The sequence below is a fragment of the Thrips palmi genome, unplaced genomic scaffold (genome assembly GCF_012932325.1).
Source record: "Thrips palmi isolate BJ-2018 unplaced genomic scaffold, TpBJ-2018v1 HiC_scaffold_15, whole genome shotgun sequence".
Lineage (NCBI taxonomy): Eukaryota > Metazoa > Arthropoda > Insecta > Thysanoptera > Thripidae > Thrips > Thrips palmi.
In genome coordinates, this window is record NW_023144624.1 from 3,178,020 (window position 1) to 3,198,204 (window position 20,185).

The 20,185-nt window shown below is 60.2% G+C and overlaps 1 protein-coding gene across 1 annotated transcript in view; it reads right to left on the reverse strand.

Moving 5' to 3' along the window:
* Window positions 1–19,610, reverse strand: part of LOC117641069 — an 88,588-nt gene extending 68,978 nt beyond the window's left edge. Inside the window, exon 1 of the mRNA XM_034378174.1 lies at window positions 19,495–19,610. The gene's annotated coding sequence lies outside the window, so the exon portion shown is untranslated. The remainder of the gene's footprint in view (window positions 1–19,494) is intronic.
* Window positions 19,611–20,185: the final 575 nt, after the last annotated feature.

The following is a 20,185-nucleotide window of genomic DNA, read 5'->3' on the forward strand; positions in this document are numbered from 1 at the left end:
CGTCCCGGAGTTTCAGCGGTAAACACTCAACTTGCGTTCGGTTTGTTTACCTTTTTTGCAGTGGAGTCAGTGCCGGCACAGCTTTGGCTGGCTTTGGCGCACGCTCGAATCTCTACTTTTGACTCAGCAAAAAACAGCCCCCGCCGCAATCCGTCGTGCTAATTCGCCCGGTGGCAGCGCAGCAGCTCATCAATGTTGGCCCGAAGCGCCACCATTAAGGGCATCAAAGAGGTCAATTTCGGCAGCGGCGGAGAGAGAGGGCGAAACCCCCCAGCGAGCGAAGCGCACCGCGAATTATGCAAAGTCTTTCTGATTACTGGGCTGTGGTGCAGCCCGACCGAGCCCGACAGTCATTGGGATGTATGAACCCCTTTTCTAAAATGCAGTTTGTATGCCGGTTGCTGTCCCCAGCACCGCCCCGCTCCTGGTGGCGAGGGGGTTCAAATCCCACCCCGGTGGTAAAGCAGCCCCCCATGCCCACGCCCCCTCGCCGTAAACTTATCTGGATGCGACTTTCCACTCACGTAGACGCGGTGCGGCAATTAGTGGCAACATCCTTGGCACAATGCGAATTCTCACTTTCGTGCTCTCCCCTCCCCCTTCCCTCCTGGCACGCACAAAGTTAGTTGCGCGGCGGGCCGTGCCGGGCTGGGCCTCGCCTTGGAGAGAACCTAACCCGATGACAAGGCGGTGGCCGGCTGCACCGGGCTGCAGAACCTAATTCAGGCCGAGGTCTTGGTGGGGCCTTGGCGGGGCCGGCCTCCCTGGGACAGCCTGGCGCTAGCCGGACCGGGCAGGGCCGCCACCATGGGAAATCTGCAGCGGCCTTTGCCTTGTCACTGACGGAGTGGGGTTCCGACATGTCGGCAGTGCCACTGTAAATGATGCCTTCCGCGTGCGGGCTGGCCGGGGCGTGCCGAGGCGTGCCGGAGGCTGGCGCCCCTGACCCCGAAACTAATTTGGCTCGTCGGCCGCAAGCAGTCCGGAGCAGACCGGAGCGGACCGGACCGGACCGGCATTGTGCCCAGATCAACTCGACCCAAACTCGATTAGGTCGAGAATGATCGCAGATTATTGGCGCTGAAACCTCAATTGCGGTGCCACACTGTGGTGCCGACGCGCGCCGCTCCTCGGCTGGCGTACCTGTTGACGGCGTCGTCGCGTGAACGGTGTTACCGTGCCTTGCTTCATTTCCACGCCATCGCCGCGCTCCCGCACGGCACGTCAAGCGAAGCGGACCGATGAAAGTATTCCAATAGACGAAGAACGTTACCAACCACTTGCACAAAGCGCACACAGGAGGAAGTTACGCGTTACGAGAGCCCCCGCGAGTGCAACAATAGTGCCGTTTCGACCCACTCACTCTCGGCGCTACAACTCACTCCCCGCGGGGACACCAACACACGCCCAGACTCGCACACCGACACACACGCGTGGCAGCGTCGCGGTTCGACATCTTCCCTCCGAATTGCTACAACTTCAATAATGGCGGGACACGCTCGACACGCCTCCGCCCCGCCGCAGAGTCGCCGAGCGATTCCAAAGCAAGTACTCCGAAGAAAAGGGCCGGATGGCGGAGGGCGGGTGGGGCCGTGAGGGACCGTGACATCCAGTGGCGTGGTCAATAATTGAGCGCCGGTCGATGGAGGCGCGCCGCTTTTAGCTACGCCGCTGGAACGGCTGCGCCGGGCTGCGGCAGGGCTGCGCCTTCTGTGAATCACCACCGCTACCACGCAGCGAGGCCTCGCCGACAGCCAGATGTGTTTATCTTAGTCTTGATCCGCCGGGGTGAGGCGGGGCGGGGCGGCGGCCGCGGCGGATTCGGTCTGCGGCGGCTCGTTTTGCCCGAGGCGCGGCGGAGGGGTGCGGTTGGGGGCGCGGCGGTGGAGCGCGGCGCCGCGGGTCAATGCAGGTCACTTTGTTGCGCGCCAACGAGGCTGAGAGGGATTTCCTCGATTTATCGCCCCCCTCCCCAGGAACACAGCTAAACCCCAAACGAGGGTGTAATGCTACGGTGTACAGGGCATTGCATCACCACCCGAATGCGAGTGTGTGTGGGGGGCGAGGGAGACGAAACGGAGGGCTGCGCCGAGTCCACAGCTGCTTAACGTGTCTCAGGATAACCCTCTGCGAGGCGGGGCCGAGGCTTTCGCGAACCCTCGTCTGGGGGGTGCAACTTGCTCCGTCAGACTTCTCCGTCTTCCCCGTATCGTTTAGGACTAACTTGAGCTGGGCAGCCCTCCCCGCGAGGAATCTTTAGTGCGGAATGTCGCAAGCGAGCCACCTCTAGGCCGCGTGGTCCAGCCCATGAAATCCCAAGACGATGGCCTTCATTCCGACGCAATTATTTGGATTGCCCTACCAAGCAGCCAGGCAGGCAGCAAGCAAGCAGGGCAGCCAGCAAGGCAGGCAACGGGGCAAATCTTCAAAGAACCACCCTTTGACGAATGGACTGTGGTCGACCGGGAACTGAACCCTCTTTCCTCTTCCCGTTAGCTTAATCACTTTCCTTTCCGTTTCATGCTTTCACTTTTTATTTTTACTCCAGGTTTTGAAGCCAGGCACCTCGCGGACAATTACTGGTATGATTTTTTTTAATCCCACCGCGAAAAAGGCGAGCTGTGATGCACACCACATAATGCCCGAGAAGAAAAAGAGGAAAGTTTGTTGACTAACCATATTATGTTGGTTTTGAAAGGAAATGCAGCTTGTGAAAGCACTGTGGCCAGATATTGTGCTTTGCACGGATCCCTAAAAGCCAACGGCCATGCCGTGCTAAATTCTAGATCCCCTTTTCCATGTTCCGATCATGTTTTTGTCTTTTTTTACGCGTCTCTTCTGTTCCTATACTGACATTTCTCTGTCCCAATTTTTCAAAAGTACGTTTTCTCACCGGCTTTCCCTCCCTTTATCCGCGGTTGTTTGAAAAGGCGCCCCGTTCGAGTGTTTGGCTTCCGGCACCCTGCGGTCAGGAATTTACATACCTATTTACAAAGCGCGATTCGAGGTTTATTCTTCAGGTCTTCGCCTCGAGGGCTACCGTGAACCAACCGAGCAATGGCTTCTCATTTGGCATTTGTTTGCACTGCCGGTGTTTACCAATTTTCTTGGTGCTCAACGAAGGACCCATTCACGGCCCTCCCAGAATGAAGACGGCAGCCTGCTTCCCTCGGCCGGTAGCTTCTGCTAGGGATTGCCCACGCGACACTCCAAAATGGTGCACCAACTGCCGGGACCTTTTCGACCATGTTCACGCAAGAGCAAGGCTTGCCTCTAACTTGACGAATGTGAAGACGGTCATAATATAAAACGTGTTATGAGTCGCCATGATTGGCAACCAGTTCGCCTACCTAGGAATCATCAGTTTGGCTAGAACTCAAAGCAATCGCGTCTTTAATTAAATCTTTTGTTTTGAGTAATCTGAGGAGTGAACTAAGCCGCCTTAACCAGGATTTACTGCACGAGCGGAAAGGGCCGAGCTGAGCCATTACGAGGCACTCCATGCCGCTTAGATGGCGCGCTGCTTATGGTGTGCGGGCTGGACCAAGCGGGCCCTCTCACCGCGAGCAAAGATGTAAGTGTGTTGGGCGAAAGGTAAAAGTAGCCGGGCATCAAAGCTATGCATGCATGTATACATGCGGCAGGGCCCGCGAAGCTGAGAAGAAGCAGGAGAGAGAAGAGAGCAGCTGCTTCGAGGTCAGGACCAAGAGTTACAGAACGCGCCCCGGGCGATGGCTGAGGATGAAAATTAAATTAAGGGTTGAAATATGAGCACAGGTGTGAATACCTGCCTCCCCACCCGCGCCTGCCGCCTGACGCCCCCTTCCGACTTTCAGTCGGCGCGCTAACTTAATAATACTTTGGAGCTCCCCGAGAACGCACCTATTCATCTGCTTACACATACAGCCAGGTAACTGCGCCCCGGCCGCGTTGCCATGCCAACGCAAACTTCTTTCTGGTGCCTGCAGGCCAGCGACGCCTGCGAGAACTACGCCGAAAACGCACCGCTCCCGCTGTGTTACAAGGCGGTGGGATCCCTCCTTGCACACCAAACATAATAATAAAAACGGCCGCGTGTCTGGCCTACAACCAAGAAGAAGAAGAAGAAGAAGAAGAAGAAGAAGAAGAAGAAGAAGAAGAAGAAGAAGAAGAAGAGGAAGGAGGAGGAGGAAAGGAAGAAGGGAAGACGGGTTGGCAAAGTGGTCTTGATGTGACCTTTCAAAGGGAAACCCAACTCTTGTCCACATTTTGAGAGGGAGGGTGACCAAAGTTATCCCGCTCGCCGAGCTGCGCGTTGCGCGCGGTGCTGTGGGCTGCGGCCCATGGGCCCTGGGCCGACTGGCCCAAGTTTGCCTCTCCGACAAAGACAGGGAAATTGAGGCCAGCGCGGCCGGTAAACAAACAGGCAGTGATGGAATGCGTGTGTCCTGAGATGGCACGCCACCGCGCCGGGAACATCCATTCTTTCCCAAACGCAAAGGGAAGTGCTGTTTCGTTTTTCACCTTTCCTTCCGCTTTTCGTGGATATTTTGCTTTCGAACCATTGTTTTTTTAAGAGCTGGCTTGTACCTCAGGGCTCCGACCAAGGTGGCGTAGTTTCCCAACCTGTCTTTTTTACAGGCCTGAGCTCATTTAGACCTGCCATGGCCTTCGCTACGCGGCGCTACGCAGAGCTACACGTTTCCCCGGTGCACGGAAGCCCGGACACTTAACACGAATAAACGGGTACCGTGGTGCGTCGCGTCGCCGTGCACCGCGCCAGGCTGGCGGCAGGCAGGCCGCAGGCGGGCAGGTAGACGAGGCTGTGTTCCCTTATTAAATTCTCAGGCTTGAGGGCACGCCACCGCGCAGAGACCCCGAGCCAGACATTTCCTCTGCCAAATCAACGCATTAGTTCCTCCGAGTGCACCGCACGTCACGTGCTGCCAGACGGCGGCCTGGCGGCGCCGTGGCTCCGGAATAGAAAACGGCACTGGATAAGCGGGAAGAGTCCTACACCGGAAGGGATCCCTAAGTATGAGAAATCGGAGAGGCAAAGTCCGCACTCACGTGGAGGTCACGTTCGTGACTTTGACAAGCCGATTTCTCATAGCAAGAGGGCGGAAGGCGGAAGGGTCCGGGGTCTGTCCCAGCTCAGGACTTTGTTCTCTTGCTTCAGGATGAATGCCGCCCCCCGCCGAGCCGCACCGAGCCGCGCGGCAACAGCAGACACTCCATGCAGGACAAGGGTCCTCCTGGGCTGGCAGGGCGCTTGGCAGGGCCTTCCTCGTTCCGTGTTCGGCGCTCCGCGGCGCGCTCTGTTGGCGAACCATTTTTACCTGACTCCTTTAACGTCTCCCTGCATCTCATTCTCCGCCCATGTCGCTTTCCGCTCACTCCCATCAGCAATGTAAATACAATGGGCCAGAGGCCACAGGGCGCCACAGGGCCGGGGGGCACAAGGCTTTTCAAAGAAGGCGATGTGCCTGCGCTGGCCCTAGCCCTGGGCTGGGCTGGCCGATGCTGGCCGGGGCCGGCTCCGCGCACACCGCAGGCAGCCACGCCTGACCTCCGCGCTTCCTTTGTTACCATTAACCATCCAAAAGCAACAACAACAACAACAACAACAACAACAAAACGCGAGCAACACCGGAGTGGCGATGTAATCACCTGCAACTTATCACTCGCGGCGCGGGAATGTAATACCCAGCTTTCAACCCCATCTGTCAGCCTTTATTGCCGCGGCGCGTTGTCTGTCTCTCTCTTTCCAGGGTACCAGTGCAGCCCACCAAGGGGCAGCTCACAGGGCGACCCACGGTGGGGCGACCGATAGGAGGACCAACGAACGGGTGAAACCTAAGGAGTCTGGGGCGCAGAGGAGGATAGATGATAAATGCATGCACATCATCAGCGCTAGGAACGAATGAATAACGAATAAATGAATGAATGAAGGAAGGAAGGAATGGATGACGGCAAAAATAAACGTGAGGCATTTACGCAGCTCCCAAGGCCAGGGGGCCGAGCAGGCGTACAGAGATCTCCGCACGATTGCTGCGACCGTAAAGTCACTGGTTTGCCCCAGTAGCTGCAGACGAAAGGGGAAGGCGGGAGGGGGGGGCAGCGCGCGCTGGCATGCAAATGTGGCAACACAGCGCCGTCGAACCGAAACGGCCCGGTCGGTCAGTAAACGAGAAGCGTGTCAAACGGAGGCATGCCGCATCCAAAGGTTCGGGTCGGCCCAAAAAGTTTGGCTGCCCAAGTTTCCAATGTGGTGGGCTGGACCCGTCCGGGCCTCCCCCGCAAAAATACCAAAATTACAATACGAGAGGGGAGGATGCGTGGAAAGCGGAAGCGTGCCCTCGCTCCGTCTCGCTTCCGGGCGACGCCACGCGACGCCATCTGCCGGAAATTTTCCAGAACTGCCACCCTGCTGGTGGTGGTGGTCGTGGTGGTGGTGGAGTGTTGTGGAGGACGGGTTGAAGGTTGTGCAGAGACAATGTCCACCCAGACACCCCGAGCTCACAAAAGCCCCACTCCATTCACTCACACATGCGCGCGCTCACACACACACAAGCGCGCACACACAGGCAAGTCAACACAACACCGCACAGCTATGAGTCCCTTCTAATCAGTCTGTCGGATTCAGCTCCACTTCAGCACGGGCACTATGCCGCTGGCTTGCTGGCTTGCGCCCCCAGTGGCGCCCCCACCGCGTCAAAGCCTTCCTCTCTCTCCCTCAGAGGACACTCTCTTTGCAGCCAAATAACGCCCAAATTAGGAGCCCCACCCTGCGCGCCCTATTTTCACATTAATGAGGAAGGGGACTTTGACAAACTGTCGCTTATCGTACGATTCGGTGCGATTAACGATTAGTTCGATTATTCTACTTATTTAGCGATCAGGGGTGTTAATTTTCAATTCGCAGTGTAGAGGGGGCGTAATCAAGTTGCGGTTTTAAACTTGCTTCCGTGCAGGCAGACACGCCAACAGCGAGAAAAACAACGTGTTTAGAGTAAATCGTTTTAAAAGAATAAATTCCACTTTATGGCCGTTCCAGCAACAATGTCACCCGCGCCGTCAGCGAGTCCGTCTCGCCTTTTTGCGCGGGACAAAGGGAATCCAGACGCGCTGGAAGCTTGGTGGAAGCTTGGTGGAAGCTTGGTGGAAGCTTGGTGGAAGCTTGGTGGAAGCTTGGTGGAAGCTTGGTGGAAGCTTGGTGGACGCTTGGTGGAAGCTTGGTGGACGCTTGGTGGAAACTTGGTGGACGCTTCGTGGAAGCTTGGTGGGAGCTTGGTGGAAGTCTGGTGGAAGTCTGCTGGAAGCCTGCTGGAAGCCGTGGCAGGGGGAGGGCAGCACACAGGGCGTATCCATCGTCCTAATTGTTGTCTCTGACCGTATCACGTTTCGGGGGCCGGGGAGGCCGGGGAGGCCGCGAGGGAGAGGGCGGCGCTGTACCGACGGAAACCGGCCCGGGCCACCGCTCGGGCCCTCGCACGTACGCACGCACACAAGCACACACACGCACACACACGTCGAGTCGACGTCACGCCGCAAAGTTTGATGATACGCCATGGACGACAAATGTTGCGTCCGCCATTAGTGAGACACGTGCGTGGTGCGTGCGTGGCGCGTGCTGGCCGTGGCGTCGCAGAGCCTCGGGCACGCGCGGGGCCCAGCCAGTCCAGAGATTCGACAGTGCGTCCGAGTGTGACTTACGCGCGGGGCCCCTTCTCGTTAAGCAGTGATGCACGACGTACCTGGGAGGCAACAAATACCAGTCATTAAAGCGAAGGACGCAGAAATATGGCGGGCCGGCGAAAAAACAAGAGCGCGGCGCGGCGGTCTCTTCCTGGCGGGCTTTGTGGCTCGAAGCGCTGTCCGGGGGCGCGCCAGTTTTAATCTACTGCCACTGTAAAGGAGCTGATGCGCCGTTTCGGGGAGGGAGATACTCCAAAAACGCTGACCTCAGACACAACTCCGCGCTCAGGCTCGCTCGGGGTAGCGGCGGCTCGTTTCCATTTTGGTGGCATAAAATCAAAAGTTGGTATCCCCTACCTCCTGCCCCCTGCGAAAAAGCAACGGGGTGAAAATGTGCAATTTTGGCGGCAGGGCTCGCACCGCTCGCGCAGAGAGAGTGACCCGGCGTGGCGAGTCGTGCCGGGTCGCCCGGAACATTTAGGTGCGGGGGATGCGCATAGACAAAGCGAGAAAGAAGGGCCGGGGCAAACTTTGATAATATGTTGGACGGAGTGACACAGCGACCGGGCGCAGGGCGCGCAGGGCGCCCAGGGCTGCCTACCCCACCCACGGCCGCCCCACCCCGTTGGTATGCGGGGCGGAATAAAAACAAAAAGGGAGGGCCAAGGTAAGGGGGTTCACGTTCGCGCGCTCACGTTTGCGCGTATGCGTGTGTGTGCGTGCGTGCGCGCGGCAGCCAGAAAGGTGGAGGCTTGAAATATAAGCTCGGCGCCCCGGCCGCGCCACGCCCGCTCGCGCCCCGCCGCGTCGGCCGCGCCAGCCGCGCCGGGCGGCGTTTTCAAACCGACCCAAGAAACTGATCCTTGGCCCCGGGCCCTGGCGGCGCTGGCGGCGCTGGCGGTGCTGGTGGTCCCGGCACTACAACAAATCGGATCACTCGGCCAGACGTGTCCAATCCCCGGCCGCGTCCCCGGCCGCGTCCCCGGCGCGCACCAACACCACAGCACACCACGCTGCACGTCCGTTTCCTCCCCCAGTCCGAGCCCCCTTTTTTGCGCCGTGGTTTCGGTGCGCCATTGTGGGCGACACGGGTCCGTTCTTGACATCCGGGTTCACCGTGTCACACAGCGTGCTAGCACGCTTTGAAGTGTAGGGCGCACGCACACAGGCGCGCACGCACACACACACACGTCCACAAAGACGTGCGATAAATATTCATTGGCGAACGAGACGGCGGCGGGGGTGGAGGGCGATATAGTTGCCGCACACGTCGGCCAAGTTTTTGGGTTTGTTTCGAATCACGGCCTCGCCGCCGGTCTGGTGTATCGGGCCGGCTTGCGCGCTAAACAAGACGGTTTTTGATAAATTGATGGTCTTTTGTTTCCGCTTTTCGCTGGCGGCGCGCGGCACTTTGGCCGAGTCTCGCCGGCTTCGGTTTCTCTTGGAAATGAGGGCGAGCCTTTCCGGAACCCTGGTCGGGGCGGTGTTTCGGGGAAAACGGGCGCGGCCAGGCCTGGGCCAGGACAAGGGCCAGGAGGCCGGGGCCAGGCGGATCGCACGGCAGCGCCGAAGCCGGCTCGAACCTGAAGCCCGCCAATCAGATCCCCGAGACTGCCAACATGGCCACAGGGGCGGTCTCATTCGTCCCAGACACCTGCTGTCCTCCGAGCGAGGAGTGACAGAGCCGTTGGCCGTCTTGTTCTCCGACGGATGGCGGTGGTGCGGCCCAGCCGCCGCCGGCGCCTTGAGTTTTCTACGAGTCCACACACACACACACACACACACACACACACACACACACCACACACCACACACACACACACACACACACACACACACCGCCTACACTGCCAGTCTCTCCCGCCGCGGCGCGGACTGGCATCCAAACGGATGGCCGCAAATTGCAGCACGTGCGTCAATGAGAGGGGCTCCGTGTGTGTGTGTGTGTGTGTGTGTGGTAAGGGTGCGGCGCGCTTGTGAGGCCCGGCGCGTAGGCAACGCGCTGTTTGGTCTGCCTACAGTACACACGGCCCCGCCGCCCGTTTGCCTCTCCTTTTATATTGGCCGAGCAGGCAAGGCCGCAAGGCCGGGCACCGCCGGGCACCGCCTACCCCAACACGTCCCGATTGGCGCGGCCGGCGCGGCGGGGACAAAGGCAACCCTCCGCGGCGCCCAATATCTTCCGGTTTTATTTCGGCCCCAACTTTCCCCCTTCTCGGCCCATTGACACTGACCCAGCAGGCCGGGCAGGCCCAGCAGGCAGGCCACCCCCCCAGAGTTGCCGAGTAGCTTTTCGTCTCCGGCGGCCCGGGGCGCCCGGGGCGTTGTACCTTGAGCCGTTCGGGCCGTCCTTTGGTTCCGCCATCAGGCCAACAGCCTGCAGTCACTCCCCGGCCTACACGGCTTCCCGCTGGAACCACCGGGAACCACCGGGAACGACCGGGAACCACCATGGGCCCTTCAGACAGGCTTAGCGCCGTGCTCAGCGGGGCGCGCCTAGGCAGGGCCAGGCAGGGCCAGGCAGGGCAGGGTGCGTCAGGGCGAGGCTCGTCGACATCAGGACGCACACGCAGGCTGTGCGGGGCTGCGCCAATCCCTGACCACAACGCAGTGGCACCGCACCGCACCACACAGTGCTCGGAGCCATCGCTAATTCACAGTGCCTTTGCATCTCCGTTCGGCCTGCTAGGCCGTGCTGGCCGTGCTGGCCGAGCTGGCCGAGCTGCTCACCACCCTCGACCCTTGCCCCCTCGCCGTGCCGCTACGCCACTACGCCGCTAGTGCTCTCCCCCGACGGACCAAACTTGTTCGCCGGGCCGGGCTGGCGGGCCCTCTCCCATATTTCATACGGGCAGGTCAAGCCCTACTCGGCCCTCGGCTCGGCCCGGCTCGGCCCTCCCCGCCGGATAGCTTTGGACTTCCCTCCCCGCCCCTCGAGAGACTGACGTGGCGGCCGGCCCAGGCCCAAGCCAGGCCCAGGCCCAAGCCAGGCCCGGCCCAAGCCCCCAGCCGCGGCCCGGCGGTACACTCAAAAGCGACCCACGCAAAACGCACCGAACCGCGTCGAACGCACAGTGGGCCGGAGGACCGGTGCCGGCGGCCAAAACTCTCAAAAAACTCAAAAAACGTTTTGAGCTTCAGAGTCGCTAAACAGAGAACTCGAACCGAGCGTGGGACCCCACCAATAATGGATTCCTCGTTCGGAGAGCAATCCATTGGTGGGGTCACACGTTCGGTTCGCGTCCGTGATTTTGACCGCCTCCACCGGCTTCTGGGCCCACTGCGCGAGGCGCAACGCGCATTCGGCCAGCGCGTCCCCGACGTGTTCGCGGCAATACGCCTGCTTAATCGTTTCCGAGACGGCTCCCCCTTTTTACGCCGCGGTCGGACGGACGGACGGACGGACGGACGGACGGACGGGGAATCTCGGGCAGGCGGCGGGCAGGCGGTGGAAGGGCGGACGCCACTCTCAGGGCTAGACTGACGGGGTGCAAGACGAGGTGCGAATAATGTGGGGCCTGCATTCCTGCTCCCTTATTCCCGCCACATTCCATTTCCGAGTGGCGCCGCGTTGCGCCGCGTCCGAGATCTCCCCCTCAAAGGCGGCCAGGCAGCCAGGCAGCCAGCCAGGCAGCCAGCCAGCCAGGCGCACCCGGCGTGAGATGAGAAATCGCGCGGAGGTAAGGGCCGGCGCCCGCCTCGCGCCTAGCGGGTCTAGCGGGCCTAGCCTCGCAGCAGTCCCTGTCATTATTCCCGCGGTTTGGGGGAGGGGGGGACTCGATGGCGCCCCGGAGTACCCCATTCACGGCCGCCGCATGGCTGGGCCTCGATGGCATGGGGAGCAACCACTCTCACACACTCTCTCACTCTTCCCCCTCCTCCCTCTCTCCCTCTCTCTTTCTCTCTCAAACTAACTTCCTCTCTCTCCCCCCTCACACACACAACACACACACACACACACACACATCGGAGCTTCATGGTACAGTAGGCACCAGCAAAAGGCCCTCGCACGTTGGACAAAGTGGCAGCGAAGGCGGGAGGGAAAAAATGCCAACATATGAGACGGTGGACGACGGCGCGCGGAAGGGTTGGGTGCGCCCTGCTGGGCCGCATCTTGGAGCAACGGCGATGCGTCTTTATTTGTGCGAAACCGTTTGGAAACAACGGTAAATCAGCGGGGATATATTTATTCATGACACAAATTTTTTTTTTAAAGTCTCGAAATTGCATGAGTCCGCCGCCTTTGCACGCGGCCCCACAGATCGGGTCTGTAATCATTTTTTTTCTAAACGACCTGGAAATACTAATTTCTCAGAACCTATCCTATAGTGCCTATAGGAATAATCAACTGTGATCATTAGAATCGCGCACCGCAGTGCCTGCACTGCTTGTGCGTCACGATATCGCATGGGACAAAGTGGTGCCCCCCCGCGCGCCGGAATCCCCGACAACAGGTGAAGGGGGACGTGTCCCTGAGAAACACCTTGCAGGAACAACAACAGCAACGACAACAACAGCAGCAACAAAAACAACAAGAGGAATGAGACAGAAAGAAATAAAAAGGCCGTAAAAGCAGCAACATCAATGTGAGATTTAGAGGAGCGCGTCTCTATAAAACACACACTGCTGAAAAGTCCGCTGCGGCCGGGAGGGCGAGAGAGATGGCAAGGGAGGAGGAAGGGGTGGGCGCACACAGCGAGTGCGAGAGAGAGATGGCAATGGTGAGGGAGGGGCACACAGGGACCAACTTTCTCGCTATTAGACAGAGAGCTTTGCCCCTTCCTGGCCCGCCCTGTCGGTCCGTTGACGGGCCACCGAAGGTGAACCTGCGGCAGAGCCAGCGTTACCACAGGGACGAGCAGAGGTTCGAACAAGGACTGTGCGGCCACGACTTTCGAACAGGAAGCGAACAGGGCCTCAGCGCGTGCCAAAACGCACGAATAGGCGCCAGCAAAATCATCCGCGGCGATAACGAGACGGCGAGAGAGTGAGAGAGTGTGTGAGAGAGAAGCGAGTAAAACCATGTCGCGTTAATGAGACCCCGAGATGGCAGGGATCACGGTTTACGCTCACACTTGGGTGTTTGATCAGGGCTGCAGGCTCCAGGCCGGGGGGGGGGGGAGGTGTAGGAGCGGCGGTAACAACTTGGCGCGACGTCACCAAGTTTGCCGCCCCTCCCCTTTCCAATGTGCGGCCAACTCACTCAGACACTTGATGCTCCATAAAGAGATAAGAGGGCACATCGTAAGTGAAGTATGTGACAGCCTGTCAATTACCAGAGGCGCATGCCCCGCGGGCCGCAGGGCGCCACGGGGCGCGCCGGGTCAACAGTCATCAAGTCTATCTTTCTTTTATGTATTTTATATCCACGCTTCGACGCCGGCGTCGCCAAAAGTTGGGCCCATTTTTCAAAAATGGAACCCCCACCGTTACTTTTAGGTGCGTGTGTGTTTCTGCGCGCGGCGGTGGGTCTGTGTGTGCGTGTGTGCGTGTGCGCGCTACGTGGATCGCGATGTCATGTTATGCGTGCGTGCGCGTGGCAGAGGGTCGTATTCGTGTTCCCTCTTGCTCTCTATCTCCCTCTCCTCGTCCTCTCTCCCTCCCTCTCGCTGCGTGTCTCCATCCCACCCGTGGTGGCAATGAAGGCAATAGAGCAAGACGAGCGGCGTAGTGTCGGACCCCACCACACCCCGCCCCGCCCACCCCGCCACGCCCACCACGCCCCGCCACGCCCCGCCACGCCCTGCTTGCGGCCGGCCGTGCCTTGCAAGGAAATCGATGCCCCACCTTTTATCTGCTGGTCATTTTTCAGCTCGTGCCAGCCTTCCGTGCTGCCGTGCTGCCGGGCTGACATGCGTGGGAGGATGCCGTCGGCCAGCGGCCGAGCCAGAGGCATCAACGCAGGCCGGCCGGGGGCTTGCAGCGTGCTAGCATCCTGTCTGCAGCCCGCTTGCAGGTGCGAGGGTGTTGGTTCAATCCACTCCGGTTCAAGCGACGCCTGCGGGCCCGCGGTCCGAAAGCTCCGGCGCGTCAAGGATTGATCTTGCCTGGCCGCGTCCGAAATGATTTTCCAGGTGCTCCATCATAAATCTCCCCCCAAAGAACGCGAAAAAAAAAACCGCTGAGTGAGCGCGCCCGCCAAGGCTGCCAAGGCGCAGCGCCTCGGTTGGCAACACTGCTGTCATTGAGACGTTGTCCGTCTGCCTGGCTGCCCCCGGGCCCCCCCGCCCCGCCAGCACGCTGGTGCGAAATCGCCGATCGGTTGGGCCCACCCGCTCCCACCCCCATGAAATCCCAGGCCCGATCCCTGCCCTAGGCGTGACAGACCTGGCCGCGCCCGCCCCGCCCCAGCCGCCCGGTCCCCTCGGAAGCCGGAGGAGCTCCGATCAATGCTACAACCGCCACTACTTTTACTATTGCCGTCGAAGCCTTTCAAGGCACACAATCAGTCTGGGCGTTTGTCTCCGCGAGTGTGTGCGTGTGTGGGTGTGTGTGCGCGCGTGTGAAGTGAAGTGAGAATGTTGGTGTAGCGAGTGGGGTAGACCCATTGTGTTGGTGTTTAGCTACACTCCGGGACGTACATTTCGCTCGAGGTTTTTTTTGGCAAACTGGGCGCGCGCTTCGAAAATGCCGAACGAAACGACTTGGCGCGCCGAAGTATTCAGCGGCAGCGGGACTGTGGAGTCGAAACAGCTTTTTGACCGCGTTCCATTCTGTGGACCATCAACTCGGCAACCGTCGGCCGAGCAGAAACAAAAACACGCTGGAAAAAGGAAACCTGCTCGCGAGCAATCAGCGACATTGTGTTGGCGTGGCGGGGCGGGACGGGGTGGGGTGGGGGGGGGCGGGGGGGGTGGGGGGGGGGGGGTGGGGGGGCGGGGGGGGGGGGGGGGGGTGGGGCGGGGGGGGGAGACAGGACGAGGAAAACCCCGCCAAAGCCAATCGCGCGGTAACCAAAACGGGACCGTAACGCACGCGGACGGGTGCGGACAGACGAACAGACGGGCAAACGGACAGAGAGACAGAACGACGGACGCACAGACACATAGGGCGAGGGCGATAAGCTGATGCTTCCGTCCAATCATCATAGCCTGGCCGGCCCTGCCCGCATCGCGCGCCCCAAAAGCTCTCCATTCTATCGCGCCGCCTGGTGCAGCTACCCCCGACCCCTTTCCGGACATCCAACACATGTCACACCCACCCCGCCCCACCCTGCCCCCCCGCCCCACCCCGCCACGCCCCGCCTCACCCCGCCCCCCAACGCCGCGGCGGTCGGCCACCATAGAGAGTCAATCGCCCACCTTTTATTAGTTATTCACGTTTACTGCCTTATGAAATAGCAAACCGGGGAGGGCAAATAAAAAAAAAATGCAGTCGCAGAAAATAAATAACATTGATGTCCGTCATGCATCTCGCTTGACAAAGGCTGTTCGGTGAAAAAAGTTCCGTGGCTCCTTTTATTTCTAATATTTTGTTGTTGTGTATTCGAGGCTTTCGGGGAGCTGACATCGCCGACGTGGGATCGAATGCGCTTGCAAAATGACTTTTCGGGCGGATAGAGGAGGCGGGCACCTCGCCGGGAGTTGGTTTCGACGGTGCTCTTGATGTCTACTCACGGTCTCGTGTTCGATTCCGGCGGTTGCGCGGGGGGAGGGGGGGGGAGGCCGCGGGTCGTGACCTGGCAGCCCCTCCGGCCCTCAGAATAAGAAAGGAACCGAGAGGGTCGAGAACCCCCTAAGAACCCTTTGGAGAGCCTACGCTAAAATTCGCATCAATCTTTCAAGGGAATGTCCTGTTGCGCAAAAGTTTGTCCCTGTATGAAATGGGTGGACCTAATTCCTTTAGTCCACTCCTGCACCGCCCATGGGTGCGAGAGAGAGACGCGGCCTGGGTGCAGAGGGAAGCAGCCCGGCAGGCAGGCAACCCAAGACACGCACCGCGTCGGTGCGGGCCGGGTTGCTCGACCGCCAGGGGTTCCAGGCGCTCCAGGCTCCAGCCAGACACTCATTAAAAAGTGTACACAATAATCCCCGCTGCCGATCGGCGCGTTTTGATGAAATCCCGGCTGCCTTGGGTCGCCTCCCTCCGGAGCCCTTCGGGGTCCTTGGGGGTGAAAGGGTTGCTGGCAGATTGAAACAAGCAACTTGGACGAGGAGGCTGAGGCGGCCGAGGTGTCCTGAAGGGCAGCGTCTCGTTAATTAATCACTTTCCCTTCATTGACTGTGGCGATGGATCGGATGGATCGGCGCTAATCCCAGCTTTCGGTGCCTCCCACACTGCCACGGCGTCGTCTTCGTGCTTCTCCGTGCTCCTCCAGGCTCGGCCCGGGTTCGAGACTCGTCGCCGCCAGCCAAGCTCTCCTCGAATCTATTTTCATTTTCTTCTCCATCTCTCGTGCTTTCCTTTTAATCTTCCCGGATGGACGCGGGAAGAAAGGCCCTCCGCCGCGGCCACCGTGTACCGGCGGCCTGTTCCGGGGGAAGGGGGGAGGGGGGGATAAGGGACCGGCCAGGCAGTGTAGGTACCTCGCTGAAAGCGACGCGACCTTCAAAGGCGAGGCTGACGGCCCGGACAAGACACTACACTGGGCGCGGCGGCGGCGCGGAGGCGGCGCCTTGCGATTGGTACGCCGTCAGCGCCGTCAGCGGCGTCAGCCTTCAGCGCCACGGCCGGGGCGGCACGGCCACTTCGATCAAGCGCCGATCTAGCGCCGTCCGTCGCAGGGGTCGATTGGCCGAAGCAGCAGCAGCAACAACAACAACAAGAGGAACAGCGAGCGAATCACACATTGGCGTCCCGAGGCGCGGCGAACGGCGCCGAAGGCGCTATTAGGCGCCCGTATGACCGATTCCTCCATTTATGGACCCCCTCCACACACACACACACACACACACACACACACACACACACACACACACACCCCACACGAGGTTAAATGTGCGAAGGGCACATAACCCGCTAATGCCGCGCGCCGGAGCCTGGCATAGCCCTTGCCGAGCCTTGCGACAAGCGGGCCGGGCCCTAAGCTGTCGTAAAAGGGAATCATTTTCTTTTAAAAGGGAAGCCGTGTCCGGGCCCCGTTTATTACATTCAATCGCATTCTCTGCGCCCTTCCTCTGGCCGGCGTGGCGCGTCTGGGAGGAGAGCGATCCCGCAAACACACGCACGCGTACACTCACACACCTACACTCACACACCTACACTCACACACACACTCGCTAATCCAAATAAAGCAGGTTCAGAATGGCCGCGGCATCCGGATCCACCACCGCGACCGACCCACCCCGGCACGGTCGGTCGGGCGGTCGACCCCGTCTCGTCTCGTCGGTCGGTGGTCTCGACACACTTTCCCTCCACGCAGGAGGAGTCACCTTGCTCGCCCTGCTCCGCCTTGCTGTCGGCCAAACTCCCTCTGGCCCGCAATCCATTACAACCCCCACACCGCATTCCAGCCGATTCCAGCCCGCCCACAGGCGTTCGCCCTTTTACACCCCCGTCGGCCGCCACTCATCCCAGCCCCGCCCCGGCCGCACGCTTGTACACCCACCAACCATCCCACCCCCACTCACGCCCACTCACGCTCACTCACTTCCACACTCGCACTCACTCCGACTCACTCCCCCACCCGCCCACAGTCCTTCTCATTCATTCACTCCCATACTCCCCTGCTCACGCCCACACTTCCACACTCACGCCCCACTTCCACACTCACGCCCACACTTCTACAGGCACGCCTTTCAACACTCACGCCCACACTTCTGCACTCCCACTCTCACAATCCTACACTCCCATCACTCCCACACTCCCACTCACTCCCACACTCCAACTCACTCCCACTCATCCCACACTCCCACTCACTCCTACACTCCCACACTCCCACTCTCGCCAGGCACAGTCCCTCCAACGACGCCACTCCACTGCCGACTGCCACGCACTTCCCCGAACGGAGCCACAGGGCTGGCAGGGCTGGCAGGGCCGGCAGGGCTCGGCCAAGGGCTCGGCCAAGGGCTCGGCCCCCGCGATCCGATCGGAGGAGGAAAACTGCGGCCGGATGAAGTCGGCTGCTTATTAGGGGTCATCCACGTGTAACGTAACGCCTTCTGTCTCTCTCGTCTCAAGTAGCCGTCCATCCGGGCGACAAGGACAGAGCGATGAAACGGCGTTACGGGGACGACCCCTTCCTGCAGCGGGCCTTCTCCTGCGCCACCCTGCCTGATTCGCACTCCGACACGTTTCCTCCTCCCCGTTGCTTTACGTAACGGCTAAAGGCGGGCCGCGTCCAGCACACTGAGAGTCCTTTTCGTCGCTCTGTCTCTCTCGCACCTTTACGGGACGCCCCATCAGTGCGAGAGAGACAGAGCGGCGAAAACGTCCCTCGGAGTCAGTCTCCAGCCTCCCCTCATTCATCGAGAGACAGTGGCCCCGGGGCCGCCGTGAAGGGCAGGATGTCAAGGCGAGGGCAGGGCCTGGGGCAGGGCCTGGGGCAGGGCCTGGGGCAGACCCTGCAGGGGTCTCGGGTCGTCCTACTCGGGCAGCGGGACGCGCCGCGGGCACAATGCTCGGCACAATGCTGGTCTGCCCGAGACTCCGCGGCACACCGGCATAACATTGGCATAACATTGGCATAATCGTCAACACGGGTCCTCGGGATTGCGTGCTTTATTCCGAGGACGGGTCCAATTTCAAGCGGGCTCGGTGTCTCTGCACTCGACTTGCGTGGCCGCGACGCCGCGACGCCGCGACGCCGCAGGCGAGGAGCGTGCCCCTGGTTGGCACCATGTTGGCACAGTGGGGCAGAGGACCGGTAGGGGCGGCCAAAATTCCAGACGCGTTTTGAGCTCCAGAGTCGCTTAGGGCCTCGCATACCGAACGTGTGATCCCACCAATGGATTGCTCTCCGAACGAGGAATCCATTCATGGGGTCACACTTTCAGTTTTTAGCGACTCTAGAGCTCGAAACGCATTAAGAGTTTTGGCCACCTCCACCGGTCTTCTGGCCCACTGCGGTTCGTAGCCCCCAACGAGTGGCGTGAGCCCGCAGCCACCTCCGGGCTACTTCGCCAAGTTTCGGGCTAATCCGAACAAAGATTTAACTTACACGCATGCGGGTTCGGCCCTTTCGGTCTACCGGTGTATCGTCCACATCATATGCCAGTAGTCCCGCGGTGCTCGAAGGTCGATGTCTCGAACAGTTTTGAAATGAAAAGAATCTACAAAGTGGTGGCGCCAACTCGGGGGGTTTTCGTCCGGATCGTCATGTGGTGCAACTTTCTCCTCGTTTCTCCTCGTCCCCTCGTCAGCGATGTAAAGGAATTAGAATCCGTTGCCTTTAAAACAGCAAAGAACCAACAAATCATCTGAAATTGGGTTTGGTCTGCGGCTGATTCGAGTAGAAAGAGAGAACAATGACTCTCTAAAACCAGTCGTGACAGTAGAGTGAGCATTACGTGGACTGGAAGTAAACGCAGCCAGAGGCTGCCGCTGCTGCTGCCGCCGCTCCAAGCGGAGCTAAGCCGGGCAGTGACATTTTAGTACCACTACCGTTCCACCTGCACCAAAAGCCAAAAGCAAACAACCAAAACAGACTCAAACCCTGGAGGAAAACCCAGCGCGGCACCGCAAAGAGAACGCAGCGGAGGCAGCCTCTCCGGTTTGGCGAAACTCCCTCACAAACTCTCTTTGGTGTAACTTGAGTAAAAAATTTCTCACACGAACCAATTTTTTAAAACATTTAAAATTGGCCTACAATCCGGAAATAATTTTTTTATATTAAAAAAATAGGGCCGAAAACACAAAATGATGCACAAGTGCACTCACCTGGTAGATAAGCCTTCGCCGGCCGGGCGGCTCATTGGGCGAGGGGTGTATCCAACCTGCACTAGCACACCGCACATGTCATGGCGACGCCGTGCCACGCCGTGCCGCGCCACGCCGAGCGCCGCGTCGAGCGCCTCACGACCGTCACGCGGAGCGCGTCGAACGGCGCCGGAGCCGTCGGACCGGGCACTACACCGCGAGCGGACGCAGCGGGCGCAGCGCGCAGCGGACGCAGCCAACACCAACGGCAGCACTGTAGCACTCCGACCGCTCTGTTCGGCCGGGCGGCGGGCACTGGCGGCGTGGCGGAGCGTGGCGGGGCGGGCGTCCTCCACCCCCTCCACCGCAAGAGGGAGTGCGGGGCGGGGCGGGGCGGGGCGGGGCGGGGCGGGGCGGGGCGGGGTGGGGCGGCGTGGGAAGGGGGTGCTCGGGGGGCGTGCGCGCGCCTTTCTGGAGGGTGTCGGCGAGGGAGGGAACCGGAGGGAACGGACCGCTATGCTCAGGTGGTGCCGCGAGGCACGCCTCGGCACGCCTGGCTCCGGAGGCAAGTTCTCGCGCGAAGCGGGCGGGGCGGGGCGGCTGCATTGGTTGCCCCGGAATTTCTTGGCTTACGGCAATTTTGTTTCGGGTAATGAGGGGACAGGGGGGCTGGGGGGCTGGGGGAAAGGAGGGCGTCGGCGTCGCCTCGATG